At 39.5% G+C, this 13,153-nt stretch overlaps 1 protein-coding gene across 4 annotated transcripts in view; it reads left to right on the forward strand.

Annotated features, from left to right (window-relative positions):
- Positions 1-13,153, forward strand: part of LOC128886091 (A disintegrin and metalloproteinase with thrombospondin motifs 9-like) — a 127,887-nt gene that overhangs the window by 35,954 nt on the left and 78,780 nt on the right. The window lies entirely within an intron of this gene.

Consider the following 13,153-nt stretch of genomic DNA (forward strand, 5'->3'; position numbering starts at 1 on the left):
CGATTGCCTGTCAAGCTGTCAGTTTCGAGCAAGACGCCATTGAGAGCAGACGTTCCGAAACTACATTTAATTACATTTCTATTGTACAAATAAAGTTAATTGTTATTTATTTAAATTCTCGTTATCTCGTTATGCCGAAACTCAACAATATTGTTAACAATAAACTTAATATTTTTAGTCGAGATTTATCTCGTCTCGTGCGCATCACTACACCTGAAAAACGCCCACGAGCTTTCGTGTAACAAATTAGGTCCCTTACCTTTTCCATTGAACTATGTATATATTGCTAACGCGACTCTAACCGCAGGTTTATGTCTATGGCTAGAGAGGTTCGACTATTGGACGCAATTAGACGATATAGAAAACTTGATTCCCGATTATTACTGGCTCGGGCCGCCTGGACCGTCGATAAATCAACTCCCTCGCCGCTGTAAATTATAACATTCATTAACGACAATCGATCGCTCACCAGCCGGGCGATCGATTCGTTTCGTCGCGGTTGAAAGATCTTTGCTGATACACCGCCGGTCGCCTTTGCGCTCGTAAACTCCTCTAAGCGTATCCTTGGGACGATTAGACGCATGGAAACGCGGCGAGACATTTCACTCCACACGAATATTGCCAACTGGCGTGTTTTATCGCCTAACGTAGCTAATACAGAAAATGTCCGAGTATTTCAGAGACTTGGTGAATTACTCGGGTGTTGAGGCAACTTAGTTTACGATGGGGACGTGACTTGAGAGGTTCGAGAAGTTAGAGGATTTCAATTTTATCTGGAATGAAGGAAAATGAAGATGTAATAGTTAAAAATAATAGTTAGATTATATATATTGTATATAGTGTACTGTATTGACTCTGTTCTAAAATGGTACATTAATGACACAGTAGAATGAATTGTTTAGTAAGTATTTAATGTTTCAAAGACACTATGCAATTTCTTTCTTTCAGAATACTAAATTAGTAGCTTCTGTAGCTTTCGTTTCTTTTGTAAATGCATAAATGCATGCACAGAATTATATAATCTTGTTATATTCTATAGGAATTTTCTTTCGTTCACAGGCATAGGGTTAATTGCATTAAATAATTCAGAAATGCAATCTCATAATTATATCCAGCATTATTAAACAGAACCTCTATTAAAGAGAATAAAATTATCACAGGAACAAGTATTAAAGTGAGTGATTTGAAAACTTTTTTCTCTAAAAGTAGAATAAATTTATTACACACGATAACTTTCAATATCTACCGTATATGAAATTTACAAATTGTTTGATGCATCTCACCATAACAAGAAGATGATTCACTGCTCACTGAGAGCATCCTTGCTCGATCCTCGCAACAATTATCGAGGGTCCGCGACCAAGTCTCGCTCTCGATGTTGGCCATGTCAAATTTATGACACTTAACTGGCCAGTTGCAGTCCCCCGGCTGCAAACTTACGAAGGGATAGTTCATAAAACTCTCGAATGATCGTAAAGCAGAATTGATGACGACTCGAGGAACGAAGAAGCGTTCTCTGAAAGGATGAATTCGATGAAGAGTCGAATCGAGGGAGGGCGCGATTTTCGGCGATCGTCGACCTTGAGGCAATTCGGCTAAAAGATGTCCAAGCTGTAAAATCCATGGACGCTATAGCTGGCAGACGTTTAACTTCTCGTCTGTAAACATTTTTGTCGTGCTACGAAACACGAATCGGCACCTCGCAGCGGGGTATATTCGTCGTTCGGCTATAATTTATTTCTAAGACGGTTCGGGGGCGAAAATAACCGAAGCCAGCTGGCTATCAGGATGCTCGATTATCGTTCGATGCTCTTGAAATTTACGCTAATGCATTCCTCGTACGATTTATTCTTAGGTCTCTGAAATATTTCTGACCTTTCTGTCAAATTAGGCAACCCTGACTTCTTTAAATGTAGACGAAGTCAATAAAATAAGTCATACGGAACTGATATTTAATGAATAACAGAAGTGTTGAGTAACAATTTTTGCTGTCGTAACCAATCATATTTAATTCTCCAACTTGTAGAAAGTTAGTAAAATAATTTAAACGATCCTGACATTTCCTGAATCATACAAAATTCTTTCAAAGTATTAATACGTGGATTACTGGCAATATCTACTCTCGTAATTAACCATATTTAAATCTCCAGACACTGGACTAAGTCAATAAAATAATTCATCCCTATAAGAAAGTCGTGCTCCTAATTTTTTCCAAAAATATGAAACACCCAATCCTGCCCCTAATATAAAATGCATCTTCATCCTCAATTCAACTACCCAAAGGTCCCAAATATAACGCCTGATGCCCCCGTTCCAGGGGTCCACGCGCCTCCAAATTGAAGCAAAACGACCAATCAATTATCTTCGCCAGTGTCAGCCAATCAATTCCTACAGACGAGGTCCCCCCAAGCACTCTACGCGCGATCAAGCCCCAACAGCGAATTAATTGCCGCCTTCTTTCGCTATTCCTCCGTTGTTTTACGACGCCCGATAACGATCAACGTTCGAAAGGAGGTGAAGAACGCTTGTTAGAAAGGGCTTTGCGAACGGAGCGTCTGCCACCGCGTCGAGCGGCGCCAGCTCGCCACGTGTCGTTGAACTGGACGACATTGTTTGACGCTTAAAAGGTCTGGAGGCCCTCGCTTGCATCGAACTCTCGCTCTCCTCTCTTTGCATAAACATTTCGTCTTTGCCACGCCGTGGCGGACGAGCTTTCGTCGAGTTTCCTTCGTCGTTCGCCAAGGAACGGATGTTATTCGGGGAATAAAAGTCGCGGCGCATCCTCCCTCGCCACGTTCGTCCAACATGGGTTCGTTAAAGTCGTTGCTCGGAGCGCACTTTCATTGCCAGCCGGTGGATTCGCAAATTGGCGTTTAAAATTCCTGCTTGGCTAATTGAACTTTGATGGCGCGAGGGGATAGGGGTGGATTTGTGTTTTTTTCTGAGTGGTTTCGGGGGATTGGGGGTGTTTGGTATTGGTTGGTGGAGGTTGATAGCAGTTCAACTGGTAAGGTTAACACTGGGATTATTAAAGATGCCAATTTTAATTACCAATGTGTAGTGAGTTCTTTTTTTTTTTTAATTACTCAAGTTTTAAGGATGCTTTTTCTACATTTTCTAATTGCAATGATTGAAATAGTATTAAGAGAATTATATTCATAAATTGAGTTTCTTCCTTTTTTAATTTCAAGGTTAGTAGTTTCAATACGTCAAAGGTTAGGTTAACACTGAGTAAGGTTAACACTGGGATTATTAAAGATGTAAATTATAATTACTTATATGCGTTGAATTCTTTTTTTTTAAATTACTCAATTTTTAAAGATGCTTTTTCTACAGTTTCTAATTGCAATTATTGAAATAGTATTAAGAGAATTGTATTCATAAATTAAGTTTCTTCCTTCTTTAATTTCAAGATTAGTAGCTTCAATACGTCAAACATCGTCAAACATATTTCGACATATAGGTTTTCAATTAATTTAAAATTATAAAAAGTAAATGTACTTTAGTAATTCAACATTAATAGAAACTTTCTCAGATATTAACTCTCCCAATTATTTCTAGGAGACATTTATAATCCCCCTTGGAAGAGGCCCAGGTGGATCCTCGTGAATTCTATTTTGCTCTGTTATATATCAATCTCAATTGCATTGCTCGATGGTTACGAATCCGCAATGCGGAATTAAAGCGGAACCTGGACAATTCGAAGCGGCCGTATGAATTCCAAAACGACCGACTCGAGCGTGTCTGCGGCATTCTATTTCGTCCCAGAGTAATTTCGGAGTGTAAGCTGTCCGCTCGTATTATCCTGACCTGGGACAAAAGCGAGGTAACATCAGTTTGCCGGAAGCTCGCCTAAGTCGGTTGTGTCCGCGACCTGGGGAAGCTTCGAGCGAAAATAGACCTCTATTTAATTTCACAGACATTCACGGGTTCCCTTTGGGAACTTTATATCATCGACCACGAGGTATTTCCGTCGACTCGCGCAAAATTTAACGGCTGCTCTGCTGGGAAGCTTTTGTTGCTCTTGGTTGAGTGAGGTTTGCCCTAGTTGTGATAGGTAGGCAAACGTTGGACGAGCAATCAGAGTTTCGAGCGTGAGCTAGAAAATTACTGCGAGTTTTAGAATAATAGATGTGGTTTTAGTTGGATGTTGTAGAGAGGTTGAAGTAGGTTTGAGGGTTTGTTAGTTGGAGAAGGATTGTAGCGTGCTGTATGGCCTTGTTTGTAGTTGAAGCTTGGCTAGTACATCAACTTTATCTTGATCTACGTTTGTAATTGAAGCATGTCTATAAGGTGTCTGTACGGGAAGTCTCTAAATCAAACCTATATCATACGTTCTACTTATTTGACCAAGTTTGACCGTCAAAAACTTCACAGTTAGATCGAACGAATCACCCTATTGTAACTTCACGAGTCTGTGTTCTTATTTTAATTTTTAATTTATACTCCCCTTCCAAGGACCTTTCAAACGACCACAAACAAACCTTCTGCACCAAGAGCAAAGAAATTACTGATCGGCAATGAAATGGAAATCTCTGCTCACACGCGACAGCAAGGCTGAGTTCCTTAGCGAAAACGCGAGTTGAAACGAAACGCGCTGAGAAAACGCTTCAGAGGCGGCAGAGAAAAACGCTTACCGCGCGATAATCTGATATCCCGACACAGGATACAGGATATGGGGTGAGAGATAGGAGGTATATAGTCGTTCGAGTGAAAGACACGCGTTGTCGATCACGTGAATATAGGAAGGTTAAGTAATTCTCACCGCGCGGACACTGATAGATGCTCCCGTCTGACACATACGATAAAAGAGAGACACATTTCTCGGAATGCAAGCCAACCAGAGTGCATTCCATCGTACGATGTTTCGCTGACCCCTGGTACATCCAAAACTCGAACTTGCAGTCACGTAGGGCTTCGTTTCTTAGGAATCATGCTCGGGAATCATTATTAAGTCTCATAATTGACTCTTAGAAAGCAGACTTCACTCTTTGTGCATTTTTAATTTAAATAGAATTTTAAGAAAATATTGACCCATTGATACTCTATTTTATTCTATATGGAATTCAGCCACTTTTGTGAGGCTCAAGTGCCATGACTTTGTTAAAGAGAATACCTTTCCAATTTTCCAAAATTTGATGCAGAAAATGAATCGAACCCCCGAGAAAATGTGAATTTTATTGCAAGACACTCAAACTCCCAAGAGTTTAATTTAGTGTGCTACATTCAGGAGTCATCAAACTCACGAGGGATTTATTCCTAGTGATCTGCTGGACCCCAAGAGTCGATCTCGCGAGAATTTCAACGAGGCCATTTCGGGTTCTTTGCAGTTATTTTGATCGGCGAAGAAACGCGACCTATGTTCGATACATACCACTCGTTCATATTTGTTTTATTTTTTCTTAAACAGTTACCTTCCTCCCATGTCTCTGAAATTACACGAATATTAATATTGACTCTCGTTAAATTAATATCGTGTCGAGTAGGCGCGAAACTGAAGTCTCTGTACTCGGTATGCGACTTTGTTTACTGATGTAAGAGTGTTTGTCTACCGACAGGAATCCCTGTGATGCGTGCTTGATGAATGAGTTTTGATGACTGCTGACAACTGTTTGCTATTCTCTGTATAACTGAGAGTATTCTTTTAAGTGGTAGCATTCTCTTGTTGATCGTTTTTTGTTATTAGTAGGTGAGTACTTTGTGATGGGCGGAGTTATGCTTTAACGCATTGTTGATACTCCAAAGAGTCATAAGAAAAGTTTCTGACAAGGAACGTTGCCCAAATGTTTATTAACCAAATAGTTGAAGATACATCGTAGAATTCCAAATAATATTTTACAAATTGTGTTTAAGTGTAATTAGGCGTTCTCGCTTCTTGATATATTTCAAAAGCAATATTCCAAAATGACAAGAAGAAAGTTACCGAAAGATACCACATGATGGACAACTATAAAATATAATTTTTACATAAAAACGTTACATTAAACCACATTATTGTGTAAACATATATCTAAAGTTCACGAAAGAATTAATAAATCTCGTTTATCCTTCATAATCTTACATATTATCTATCACTGCTCGTTTTTCAGAAATTAATTTCGATCAGTACGACACCAATGTCTAAATTTAACACGACCGCACGGGGTTAATCTAACGTAAAGACTAGATTACATTTGGTCGTTGCTACTTTTGAATTTGTAGCAAGGAAGTCGCCTCTTTTACTAAGGTCACCCCTTTCATTCATTCCTTTGTAATTTTTAAATTACAGGAGCTATTGTCAAATGTCTCAAATAAACACTGTTCATTTTTTACAAAAAACGTTCCCAATGAAATAATTTAAATTAAATCTTTCTAAACTCCTTGTGTCTATACTAATATACATTTTTCTCAATAAATACCTAATCTACCTTAAGCCACAGAGTTTCTACAATCATTTTTTCTCCCCAAACAGGATTATTACAAACCAGCTTGCAACTAGCTAGAACAACTCGTGATTTATGCCTAGTTATACACATTCGTCCCGCGAACCAGTCATCGGTAAAAAAAAATAAAGCAGGACTCTACAATCTTGCGAATTGAATTCGCAAACATGCCACGCGAGACTGCATACGCATTAAAATAATTGGCGGCGAGTTGTCATTTAATCAACCAAATGGTTCTCATTTAGCGAGACCGACGACTAATAAATCCGCCGCCACCTCTGGGAAGCCAAGGACGAGCAAGGCTGTAAAAGTGATCCCTGAAACGAAAGTAGCGAGAAAAAGGGCTCGTTTTTTATGGTCGTTTAAACGAAACATGGTTTCGCGTATAGTCGTCAAGGTCGTTGCGAGGAAAGGTCGAGTGCCTTTAAGAAAAGGCGATATACGATTTCTTGGTTGACCGCATATGTCTCGCGGTCGCAGTCCCTCCCCCTGTTCTTTCACGCGATAAGTTTCTCGTAGGGGAAGCTGCTTCCGGAAAGACTTCTTAGAAAAGTCTCTGATCCTTGTCAATCCCTCATTGTGACGTCCATGCAACGTTAATCATCGCTGGGATAATTTGCAATTGGTAATCAGAAGTCTCTAATCGTTTGGTACTTTTTACTTTTTTCTTTCTAATTTTCTGCTAGAATCTTTCTTGCATTTAATATTCTTTCGGTTGGAACATAAATTATATTATAAAGTTCTGCAATGGTAAATTTGTTTCACACGTTGAGGAATTAAAGTCTCGTGAATGATATTAACAAATATTGAGCTAGTTTGCTCCAACTTTCTATTACGTAATAAAATTAATCACTTATTTCTCACTTGATAGTTTGCACTGGTTCAACATGTTCGCTGATATGATTTTTGAGAGTATGTAAAAAGGGACTCTCACTTCCTTTCTTTGGGTTTGTCGTATATGAATGAGACCGGCATTACGGAGCCCATTAAGTTGTCTAGCGATGCATATTTTATCGATTCGGATCGCGTAGCGAGTAATAGAGATATATTGTATGGACCAGAGCCAATCCAACAAGCCAGTTTAGCAGTTTTACGACGTGGTAGAATGCGAATAACAGGATTAAATCCGCGACATTATTTCTGTCCAATAACTCCGTGCTGGACGGACGAGGTTAAAGGATAGACCTAACACCTTGTGTTCATAGCCAAACTGTAGTACGACTTGGGACTCGAGGACATAAATTTTCACCTCAGTCTCATTCCATTTTCATTTCATTTTCATTTCATCTACGTTTGATTTTTGTTGCATTTTAAAGGCATTTTCTTTTGATTTTCATTCCATTTTCGTTTCATTTCCCTTACACTTCACCATCAACTTCTTTTCATTTGATTTATAAATCTTTAGGAATCAATTCTAAGGTTTCATTCTGGGTCAACGAACTTAAGTTCAACGTTAAATATAAAAAAAATTAATGCAAAATCTCAGGGAAATTTTGTTAGCAATATCCTTCCATGTCCAACTGCTTATATGGATCCCTAGAAGAGAGCTTGAAAACCAAAGTGGATCAGAGAAAGTGGTAACCCAGACCTAATCCAGACTTTCAATGATAATTCTAACATTTTGTCCTTGATCAACAAGGTCGTAAAGATCTCAGGCCACTTTTAACAATATTCATCCATGACCAATTGCGTACGTATTCCTGTAAGAGAAACTGAAACCCAAAATGGACCAGAGAAAGTGGGAAGCACAACCTCCCTCGTATTTTCAATGATAATTCTAAGGTTGCGTCCTGGGCCCCAACGTTCCAGCCGTGGCTCGACTGAAACGGAACAATGAGCGGAGAAATTTTGACGTCCCACTCGAGCCGGTATCGTGGACCGTGTCGCCGAACAAAGGAACTTTACGTCATGTCCGTGGAGATTAAACGCGCTTACTAAATGTCGACGCGTGGGCGGCAGCCGGGGCCCCGGTGCATTGTACAATTGCATAACAATGCGCCGCATGGTCGAACGGGGTGAAGGGATTCGGCGATCCTAGGACAACGTCGTTACCGATTATGCGCCCGATACGCTCAACGAGGAACATACTTGGAACAGAGGAGATAAGGAGACGGTAATAACGCAGGATGCATCAGGTTGACCGTGATTATGGTCGTCAGGGCTGTTTTAACACGGATGATTCGCAGACTGGCTCTATTCGATACTCAAAATGACTAAATTAGGCTTCGCGATGGATGCGCAGGAAATAGGAACTTGAGTTACAAGTGATTAAATGTAGAGGCATAAAATTAATTTCCAAACCTTGACAATGAATTTTAAAATAATAATAATTTTACGATCTCCTGAGAAGATTGATTTTTCAGAAACTCAATTGAGAATGGAATATCCCTAATCTAAGCAAAACGCGGGACGCGTTGTTTGTCCAGCTGAGAGTTAACAAAACAGATGCGTGAATCGCTTCTGTGACGAGAACGCGAAAAAACGAGTCAGGCTATCGGTTGACCCGTAATTTTTCCCCGTTGAAAATCTCGGCAATTAATTACGCGAATCCACGAGAGTTAAACAATCGGCTGCGCAGATTAGCGGTCAAATGTTTGCACGGATTATCGAGGTGTTGATAGTGTTTAAATGAAACGCGTAGGTCGTTGGAATTTTATCGGTGGAAGCTGGAAACTCGAGTGCTGTATCTCTGGAACTTCAATTGAGGTGCTTGGATGATGTTCAAGGTGTTGAACTTGAAGATGTGGAGATACTCAGCTTTGAGCTTCGAGGTTTTGAACTTGAAGGTTTGATGATACTCAGCTTTGAGTTTCGAGGTTTTGAACTTGAAGGTTTGATGATACGCAGCTTTGAGTTTCAAGGTTTTGAACTTGAAAGTTTGGTAATACTTAGCTTTGAGTTTCGAGGTTCTGAACTTGAAGGTTTGGTGATTCTCAGCTTTGAGTTTCGAGGTTTTGAAATTAAAGGTTTGATGATACTCAGCTTTGAGTTTCGAGGTTTTGAACTTGAAGGTTTGGAAATACCTAGCTTTGAGCTTCGAGGTTTTGAACTTGAAGGTTTGATAATACTCAGCTTTGACCTTCGAGGCGTTGAGTTTGAAGATATTATTTTTAAGTACAAGTTGGTACAGACAAATTCACCAACCTGTCTCTCAGATCGTCATGAATCAATCCTAACAATTTGTTAGGTGCATCCTTAATGCAATCTTGATGCAATTAATTACGGCTTCCATTCCACAGCAATCTAATGCGCTAAACGTTTCAAGTGAAGGTTCAGCTCTGAGCGCAACCAAGGAAAATTCCTTTGCACTAGTTCTCACAAATTCGATTACACGGAAAATGAAAAACGGTGTTTTTCCAGCTTAAATACCATCGATAATTGCACCTGTCCGTTAGACACAGTCATCCGTTGCGCGCAATTAACGCGGTTGGGCGTAAACGTTCCATGGAAACCGCCGCAAAGGTTTCTTCCGATTATCGCTTCCGCGGCGGCTTTTCCAATCAACCGCAGTCGATTGTCTCGTTGGCATGACGTCTAATTAGCGTCACGCTACGAGCCACGAGGTCCACGAGCCGCGCATCCCTTTCCGTTGAATTATGTCGAAATCATTATCTGAAAAGTCAGGAAATCGTTCGTTTGTCATTGCTGGAATCCACTTAATGAGTTCGCGTAACACGGCAGTTAGGTCGGCATTCACAGAGGAATCGATTATCGATTGACGGCTGATTTACGACTGTCTCTCGACAAAAGAATCGCACCTACGATGAGAATGAGTCCGTCGAAGGTCGATTCAGTCGATGAGAAACTCCGCAAACTGGGCCCCGCCCTTAGGCTCGTTAACGAAACGGGTCATCCGTTAATAAGTCTGCGCCTTTGCTCGACAAAGTGTGACTTCGTCGCGGAATATGATCAGGGCGAGGCTGTAAGCACTATAGCTATATGAAGTATGAAGCATAAAGTGCGACTGGAATATGTTGGCTGTCGAAGGTCAGGAGGCGATTACCCCCACTTGGAGCTCCTAGATCGATTTGGAACGCCATCTACGTGTTGTGCGCGCATTTTAAAGCACAATATTGCCCCCTTGAACACTTGGCCTCTGTTAAAAATGTTAGGGATCAAAAGGAAGAGCTTTTGGTAGGTTAATAATAGAAAAAGACGTTTTAGTAAGGTAACAGGTATTTATGTAATAAATTTGTACAATTCCAGTTGTTATTAGAATAAAATAGTATTAGAATTGTTTTACTAGTGAGAAAAAAAGGTTAGGTTCACTCATGTCTGAATACCAGCACAGCAAACAATATTAGAAATAAAATGTTGGGCTTCTGGGCTGACCAAGTGTCCAACTATCTAATTACATATCTATGATTTTAACCAACAGTTTGAAGTTTGAACACCACCTGAAAAACAATAAGACTAGAGACTCAGTTTGAGTCACTCGCAGTTGAAAACCAACATCTTTTGCTTGGACTACCGATATCGTCACCAGAAAATGTTCAGATAGATTGACATAAAACTAAAGGCTATCGCAGGCCAGAGTTCTATGCCACTGATTAATAAGCTTTCGCGTCGCTGAAAAGTTTAGAGGATCGTCTATCTAGGGCTAAGGATCGTCGAGAACAAAAGCTCAGACGCGTTGACGTAGAGCTTCTATCTCGTCACGAGCCAAAGATCAAAGTCTGACGTAATGACTGAACAGAAGTCCAAAGCTGTCAACGTAGGATTAGGCAATAATTTAGGATGTCTGACGTAGGACGGCATCTGACTATGATTAGAACACAATTCATGACGAAGCATCTACAATACATTGACTACACTGTGTATAAATAATTATTCAGTAACATGTGTTGCTCAGATGTTTTGAGTTGTTTAACAATTCTAACAAAATTTGTTCTTACTTAAATTCTCAAATTATTTAAATTATCTCATTTCGATGGTCGATCATAGATTTATTTCGCAGAATGTGTACTACTATTTAAATCTAAATATCTAGAGCATATCCATCATTCTCGAATAGCAGTAAGGTTTTCGATACCAAATTAATCTCGCAATTGTGGTTTCCTAAACTTGCTTTGAAAGGAGGACACGACCAGGATGAATCCAGCGATTCAGTGTCTCGCGTTACAAAGGACAATGAATCAAATCAATTGGTCTGTTCCTCGAACGTTTATTTATAGGATTTCGTTTACACGCTCGGCCACTCGAGTCTTTCGAGTGTCGACGAAATGAAATCTAAAAGCGAGCGTCGAATCTATGGACCGCCCAGAGTTGCACACGATAATCAATTCGGTTGATTAATTCCGCTAATCGACTTCGAAAATAATTTACTTATCGAGAGGGAAAACTCATCTAGAAGGGTGGTCATAATAAATCGTCAGGAATTCGATCAATTTGTTTTTAGTGGAGATGATTATTTATTGATTCCAAGGGTCTTACCTGAAATTAATTTTAAGGGAAAATCAACGTAAATTTGGACTTTTTCGTTTATAGGATTTTTATATGGACTTTTAAGAAGAAAAATATTTAGCTATGCATACTGTGCGGAGATGAGAAGTTGGACAGTGGGTCTGATCGGTGACAGAATAATCTCCTTGATTATACTATAGACTTCTATATTATAACAGTATTGTACTATATTGTGCTATTCAATTCTAGTAGATTATACTGTTACCAATCAGACCAACTGTCCAACTTTTCGTCTCCACACAGTACATGTGATTTAAAAATGTAATCACTGTTAAGGAACCCTATTACATTTTCTTAGAGGATATTTATTCCCATAAATTCTCCTCTTTGCATCTCTAAATAAACATGTACGCACAAACATTTCCCTCCCACTACTTAATTCAATTACTTGCAAGCCAGCAACCACGTCACAGAATGAAAGAGAATTCAGCTAGAGACTCTGCATTTAAACAGAAAATAATAACGTGAATGCAGCTTTCATTTGACGCTAAGAAGTCACGGCACGTCGCCATAAGTCACAACCCAATATTACTCGATGGCCAGAGGCGTCACGGATACGTGTGCATAAATCATCGTCGAAGCTCCACGGGCGCACACTTGCAGCGTTGTTGATCAAGGTTGATGAGATATCGGGAAAGAATTTCGATTTTTGTCGCTGGAGAAGGCCGGATAATCAATCCTAAGCATCCAATTGCCCAACATCGTTCACACGGTTCTCACTCGTTTGCTCTTCTTTTCACGGCTTATCTTCCTTGGGCCAGGAAAAATAGATACGCTGTCGATTAATTCAATTCAACGCAGAAGCGTAAGGTTATCGCGCGAAATTTTAAATATGCACCGTCGGATCGCGGGCTCGATAAGACAACGAGCTTACTATCGTCTCTGGAACACGGGACGACGATACATCGCCCTATCAAAGAAAATTCTATATCGAAATTAAAGCGACGATAGGCTTCTCTAAATGAGAGACTAAACTTGACACATTTCGTACCTACGATGTTCCAAACAAAATTGGTTATTTATGAAATTAAAGAAAGTAATTAAATAAGAAATTAAATGCACATGGCACACAGTTACTTTACGTACTGAACAATGTATGAAATAAATTATAATTATTGAATTGTTATTGAGGTATACTCTAACATATATTCTAATATCATTGTTATTCTATTTATCTTCGCTATTAATTTTATTCCATAAATAATAGGAAAATCCATTTATCAAAATCAACCTTAGTCTCGCTGGCTAAACATCAAAACAAATTCTGT

This window comes from Hylaeus anthracinus, unplaced genomic scaffold, assembly GCF_026225885.1.
Source record: "Hylaeus anthracinus isolate JK02 unplaced genomic scaffold, UHH_iyHylAnth1.0_haploid 11982, whole genome shotgun sequence".
NCBI classification, from domain to species: domain Eukaryota; kingdom Metazoa; phylum Arthropoda; class Insecta; order Hymenoptera; family Colletidae; genus Hylaeus; species Hylaeus anthracinus.